The following is a 6,000-nucleotide window of genomic DNA, read 5'->3' as shown; positions in this document are numbered from 1 at the left end:
GAAATTTTGGTTTTCATTTTTCTAGACATGATTTTTACCTAAAAGAAAGGCCCACCATAGGCACGCATCCTTTTCAATGTTCTTTATTTTATCTTCTTCAATGGATTACTTCCTTTAATTATAAAAGGAATACCCGACCATTCTTACTGGGTAAACAATAGAGGGGTACAAAAATTAAAAGTGAAAAACTTCCCCCAACCCCTTCTCGTCCCGACCCTCCCGCTATCAGCGTGAACATATCTCAGTGTCTGTTTCACCCACTGCCTTTGCTTGGGCTCAAAGATATGCAGATTTCTTTCTTATTTCTTTCTCTTTTTCTTTTTCTTTTTTTTTTTTTTTTTTTTTTTTTTGAAACGGAGTCCCGCTCTGTCACCCAGGCTGGAGTGCAGTGGCGCGATCTTGGCTCAGTGAAACCTCTGCCTCCTGGGTTCAAGCGATTCTCCTGCCTCAGCCTCCCAAGTAGCTGGGAGTACAGGCGCCCGCCACAAATGCCTGGCTAATTTTTGTGTTTTTAATAGAGATGGGATTTCACCATGTTGGCCAGGCTGGTCTCGAACTCCTGACCCCGTGATCTGCCCGCCTCGGCCTCCCAAAGTGCTGGGATTACAGGCGTGAGCCACCGTGCCTGGCCAATTTCTTTCTTATTTCTAACATGGGACAGTTGTAACATCAATATATATATATATGTACCTCATTTTTTCCATCAGCTTCCACAGTCATGTTGGATTGTCATGAACTGGGTGGTCACCTGTTGATGGAGATCTCAGCATTTCATGTCGTGGGTTTGACATCGTTCTATTGCTTCCGTGACACTGAAGGCAGCACCAGCATCCTTGTTCATACACCTTGTGGTGACAGGACACAATTCAGAGTAAGGCCCAAAACGAGACGGAAGAGCCACAGCGTGTTTACATTCTGAACTTAAAAGATGAAGACAAAATCCTTGTAGGACTATGGACTGGGTGCCATGACTCATGCCTGGAATCCCAGCACTTCAGGAGGCCGAGGCGGGTGGATCGCGAGGTGAGGAGTTCGAGACCAGCCTGGCCAACATGATGAAATCTGGTCTCTACTAAAAATACAAAAATTTAGCCAGGCGTGGTGGCAGGCATCTGTAATCCCAGCTACTTTGGAGGCTGAGACAGGAGAATTGTTTGAACCCGAGAGGTGGAGGCTGCAGAGAGCCGAGATGGCACCACTGCACTCTAGCCTGGGCAACACAGTGAGACTCCGTCTCAAAAAAAGAAAAGAAATGTGGGCAAATAATACACACAGGAGATTTATATCTTAAAGGAAATACTGATGACTGACATGCATGCAAGAAAGTTAGGAGCCGTCATACAAATGCAAAGAAAAACAAAAATCAGGGGAAGTTCCTTCAGGGCTGGTGAGGGGCAGGGAAGGTGAGGGGAAGGGGAGGTGAGGGGCAGGGAAGGGCGCCACCAGTCACAGGTGCTAGGGTGACCCACTCACTCCTGGAGACTGCTTTTTTAAAATGATGTTTAGCATTGAAAGCCCTGCACCCTGAAAATCTCTCATACCTGGGCAGACCAGACCACTCGAATGGCTGGGGAACTTTCAAACCTTTCTGTTTTGTTTTGTTTTGTTTTGTTTTGAGATGGAGCCTCGCTCTGTCACCCAGGCTGGAGTGCAGTGGTACAATCGCGGCTCACTGCAACCTCTGCCTCACAGATTCAAGCGATTCTCCTGCCTCAACCTCCCAAGAAGCTGGAAGTATAGGCATGTGCCACCACGCCCAGCTAATTTTTTTTTTTTTTTTTTTTTTTTGTATCTTTAGTAGAAACGGGTGTTTCACTATATTGGCCAGGCTGGTCTTGAACTCCTGACCTCCAGTGATTTGCCTGCCTCAGCCTCTCAAAGTGCTGGGATTACAGTGTGAGCCCCTGTGCCCAGCCCTATTCAAACCTTTCTCAAGGCATTCGTCAGCAGCAAGCCCAGACCCCAGCAGCAACCACCTCACCAGCAGCACCCCCCACTCAGGCAGGACCCCCCACTCAGGCAGGCTGCAACTAACTTTCTTTCTTTCTCTCTCTTTTTCTTTCTTTCTTTCTTTCTTTCTTTCTTTCTTTCTTTCTTTCTTTCTTTCTTTCTTTCTTTCGTCTCTCTCTCTCTCTCTTTCTTTCTTTCTTTTTTTCTTTCTTTCTTTCTTTTTGGAGTCTCACTCTGTCTGTTGCCCAGGCTGGAGCACAGTGGCGCTATCTCATCTCACTGCAACCTCCTCCTCCCAGGTTCAAGTGATTCTCCTGCCTCAGCCTCCCAAGTAGCTGGGATTACAGGCACCCGCCACCACAGCCAGATAATTTTCTATTTTTGGTAGAGATGGTGTTTCACCATGTTGGCCAGGCAGGTCTTGAACTCCTGACCTCAGGTGATCCACCCACCTCAGCCTCTCAAAGTGCTGAGATTCCAGGCATGAGCCACCACGCCCGGCCAGGCTGCAATGTCCCCACGTGGCTTGTGTTATTCTGTGATCCTCCTGCCGTGGCTAGAACCAGAATGAATGATGGAGGTGACGGGGACCCCGTTAGTTCTCATTTGAGTGACAGTGGTTTGCATTTCGTATGTTAACGTCATGTTCACCACTGGCTCCTGAGAAACATGATTCCTCACGTTTGAGCAGTTTCCTCCCATCTCTGGCTTTGGGTTTTGCCATGAGTGGCTTTTGGGTTTTATCAAGGGCATCTTGGGCACCTGTAGAGAAGGTTTGCTATTTTATTTGGTCTTCTGGCAGCGGATCATCTTTCCTGCTAGCACCCTTGTTTCTTTGGGGGGAAAACACTTCATGTGTTTAGTTTTTGTAGCATATGTACTTTCCTTCCACCACTAACGGCGAAGAAGCACGGTCTCCCGGCCCTCAGCAGCGGAAGGCAGGTGAGCACAGCAGCCCCCGGCCCCCAGCAGCGAAAGGCAGGTGAGCACAGCAGCCCCCGGCCCTCAGCAGCGGAAGGCAGGTGAGCACAGCAGCCCCCGGCCCCCAGCAGCGGAAGGCGGGTGAGCACAGCAGCCCCCGGCCCCCAGCAGCGGAAGGCAGGTGAGCACAGCAGCCAGCCCCACTTGGCGGCCAGCCCTGCTCGGCGTCTCGAATGTGCAGGAGACCAGGACCCTGAAGAAGGCTGCTACCAGGGCAGCATCTGAGTGGGTGTCACACGTGCTCCTGGCCTTCCCCAGACAGCAGTGGTCTTTTACTGGTATAACTGTGCCTGAATCATCCAGGGCCTGGGGACGCTGACCCATGGAGGGGGAAGGACACCGCAGCCCCCTCCCAGTCAGAGTGGAAGTGTGTGGAGAGCAGATGACTGCCTGGATCTCAACGCAAACCGCTCAGGGCAGGCCTTGCATGGATTCTACAGCTGGCCTGCAGCTGGCCCCTCGGGCACTGGACTAAGTGTCTGCACAAATGTCCTCGGTGACCGCAAACCTCTGTGTTGGCTGCATGGACCCACAGCAAGAAGCGGCAAGGGGGGTCCTGCAGCTGTCCATCCTGACAGGCACGTGAAAAGTGGCACCTCTTCCTGACTCCCAGAAACCACCGTATGCCAAGGACTGGGGGTCCAGAGGCTTCCATCCCACCCATTGCAGCCCCCCTGGTCTAAGAGCACAGATCGCCCACGGCTGGGTGTAGGAATGACAATAGTGTAGTTGGATCGGGACTCCAGCAGCCACCGCTCTGGGGCAGTCAGCTTATTGGAGCAAATCACTGCGGTGTCTGGCATCTGCCAAGAGGCTGAGATCTGGACCGTGTTCATCTCTATCCAAACAGACAGAAGGTTAGAATGAGGTTGTCTTTACTGCACATCCCTGATGTTCGGGAGCCTGCGTGGGGGAGCCGTCACCTCCTGGCGCTGCCTTGAGGCTGCACCATCTTGCAGGGCGCCCTGCTGGTCCCGCACGCAGGAGCCTCACACCCATCAACCCTGGAAAGAGATACAGCAGGCAGCTAGGAATAGAGCCGGTGGCATCCCAAAGGGTACTGCCCAGGCATGTCCTGGCACTCCTCTACCCAGATGCCCATGCCACTCAGAGAGGGCACCATGACTGGCTGTCCTGCTCAAGGAAGGATGTGCCCCAGCGGCACCTCATTCTGTGGTTGGAACGCATTTCCTTGGGGACCCAAGGGGCTGTCAGCCCTCTGGGAGGCCCAGGTGAAGAAAGCTCTCTCGTGGGCCCGGCCCACGGTGCCCGCGCTGTCCCCGGAGGCCCCCTGTGCTCCAGGTGGCCCAGCAGGCTCGTGGTCCACAGGGAGCTTCAGGAAGTCCCAGGAGACGAGCTTGCAGGGCCCAGGGCCTTGGATCACAGCCAGGCCTTCTCCATCCACCGAGGAACGCTTCTTCCATTGACTGTAAACAATCTCTGCTTTCTCCTAAATTTCTGTGGGAAAATAAATGCTTGAGTACGTGACACCAAGTGGCATGAGGCTCGGCCCCACAGGGCGCACCAGACCCGAAGGGCCGCAGGTTCCAGGGGGCTCCTGATGCAGGAGGAACGTGACCATGGAGCAGGCGTGCGCTCCTCAAGGCAGAAGGGGGCAGGAACGGGAACAGAGGCGCACGCAGACCACATCCCCCTACCCCCTGCCCAGCCTCAGGCCTGTCTGTGGACAGCTGCGTCCGCCCGTCCGGATAACCCAGGCCCTGCTGCGGTCACAGGGAGCCCTGGAATCTCAGGGCTGTTATCTTAGTTTGTGTTTCCTCAAAAACAGACCCCGAGCCAAAGTCTGGAGGGCAAAGCTCACGGGGAGGGGTGCGATTCGGGGAAGTGCAGGGAAGAGGGAGGAGGAGGCCAAGGAGGCCTCAGTGCAGAAACGGCTGCTGGGGACCCTCCACAAGACTGCAGGGGACACCACGGTGTCATCTGAGTTATTTCTCTGTCATTTGTACAGATTGCCTTCCCTGGCTCCGGCCTTCCCCGGCTCCGGCCTTCCCCGGCTCCGGCCTTCCCTGGCTCCGGCCTTCCCTGGCTCCAGCCTTCCCCGTGGGCTGGACTCCATGCTGGTGTGCACAGGTGACCTCTGGGTGGGCGAAGATGTGCACGCAGGGCCCAGCTGTGTCTGCTGCAGTCGGCTTGTGCATATCACAAGCTGACGTGACATGAAACCCTTCAGAGTCTCCTCGAGTAGAGGCTCAGGGAACTGAGCTCCCACCGCCACATGGGTGGCCGTGGCTGAGCCCTTCATTCCCCATCATACAGATGAGAGAGACAGGGTGGAAGGGGTCGGGGGAGAGAAAGGGAGAGAGAGGGGGAACAAAGGAAGAGAGAGAGAGAGCAAGAGACAGAGAAAGAAGGGAGAGAGAGCAAGAGAGAGGGGGAAGAGAAGTGGAGACAGACGGAGACAGAGACGGAAACAGAGGCAGAGATGGAGACGCAGACGGACAGACCGCGGGGATGATGAATAGCAAACAGCTTCCAGGCGAGGTTTTGCTGAATCCGTGCAGCAGACAGACTTTAAATGGCCGAAAGTCCGCTCGTTTGGGGCTATTGTTAAAAACAATTGAACGTATAAAAATCTGAGTTTGGTGCCAGTGGGTTCTTGAACTAATGAGCTCAGCCTGCAGGGAAGAAATAAGTGACCCAGGGGCCAGTGCGCAGAGGCCGTCTCTGGCTCATTTAGGTAACGACCACTCGCCGGTGCCCTCAGCATTCAGGTGAGCCTGGCCCACACTGGGAGAGAAGCAGGGGCTTCTGGAAGCGATGGGCATCCTCCGTGAGGGCTGAAATCATCCCCAGGCCCATCTGGGCTCCGTGGGCCTCTGGACACACAGGAACACATGGGCCCTACGGTGCCAGCCAGGGACGGGGGTATGGACAGGAAGTCTGCTCCCTGGTGGTGGCAGAAAATCATTTCCTTTATTTGATTTTCATTCACTGACTTCTTTTCTTTGGTCATGGGAAAGCACAAAGCCTTGAGTTGACTGGATTCTCTGAGCAGAAGAGGATTCTGGCATCCGAGCTGGATGTTGTCTGGAGTCCCTCGTTTCCCCG

This window comes from Chlorocebus sabaeus, chromosome 1, assembly GCF_047675955.1.
Source record: "Chlorocebus sabaeus isolate Y175 chromosome 1, mChlSab1.0.hap1, whole genome shotgun sequence".
NCBI lineage: Eukaryota > Metazoa > Chordata > Mammalia > Primates > Cercopithecidae > Chlorocebus > Chlorocebus sabaeus.
This window is presented reverse-complemented; position numbering follows the sequence as displayed.